Raw genomic sequence first — 905 nt, 5'->3', positions numbered from 1 at the left:
GCAAGAAAGATGCTGATAAACATGATAAAATAAAACAGACACTGAACTCAGGTCAGAGTCTTAATCAGACAAACACTTGCCCTGCAATACTATGCCAGCCTGCCCTTCTTGGAGCATTGCACATTAGCCTTGACTCACTCCAGCCATTCTAATACCATGTTGAGGTCTGGCTCACTCGCGAGACTATGAACTTGAAGATGAAGATCAACAGAGGAAGTCCTGGTGTAAATAGGCCTCTATTAATAACAGCCAAGCAACTCTGTGATCCTCTTAAACACACTCAGACTACAGAGGGAGGGAGGGCAAGTGGCCAAAGTGGAGGGCTAAAAGGAGAGAAGTGGTGACATTTTTCTTTCTCCCCTCTGAGCTGAGATGAAGGAAGGTATAGGAGAAGAGGAAAGGAGAGTATGTAGCGGAGCCTTAGAGACAGGCTGGATTCAGTGGGTACATTGTGACAAAGGTCTGAAGAGACATCCAGAGGTTGTGTCTCCATGTAAAGTGTGTCAGGTGGATTGTACATGTGTTTCTTTGGGGGTTACCCTTAACCACGTCTGCTGCCTCAGTAAGCGTTAGCCTGTGTGAGCGCTACTGTGTGAGTAGTGAGTACTGTACCGGTTGGGCCTGAGCTGGCAGACAGCCAGCTGTCCTTGTCCAAGGCAAATATGTCTCTGCCTGCATACACTGGCGCCAGAATCTCAGGCTGCTGGACCATGAGGGCCCGAAGGTAAGTGGTCTGTTTACATAGTGTTGTCCATGCTTATTGGATTGGATGCCATCTGTCTGTGTTTGAGCACTGAGCAACCACAGACAGGGCTGTAGAATTAATTCTGCCTGTGTGTGTGTGTTGAGGGTGTTCTCCCATCCCATGTCAGTTGAGACATGCTGATGATGAGAGGTGCAGGGAA

General features: G+C 48.2%; 1 pseudogene; it reads left to right on the top strand.

Moving 5' to 3' along the window:
* Positions 1-662: 662 nt before the first annotated feature.
* LOC121546478 overlaps positions 663-905 on the top strand; it is a 5,735-nt pseudogene continuing 5,492 nt past the window's right edge.

The sequence above is a fragment of the Coregonus clupeaformis genome, chromosome 30 (genome assembly GCF_020615455.1).
Source record: "Coregonus clupeaformis isolate EN_2021a chromosome 30, ASM2061545v1, whole genome shotgun sequence".
Classification (NCBI taxonomy): Eukaryota; Metazoa; Chordata; class Actinopteri; order Salmoniformes; family Salmonidae; genus Coregonus; species Coregonus clupeaformis.
This window is presented reverse-complemented; position numbering and strand designations above follow the sequence as displayed.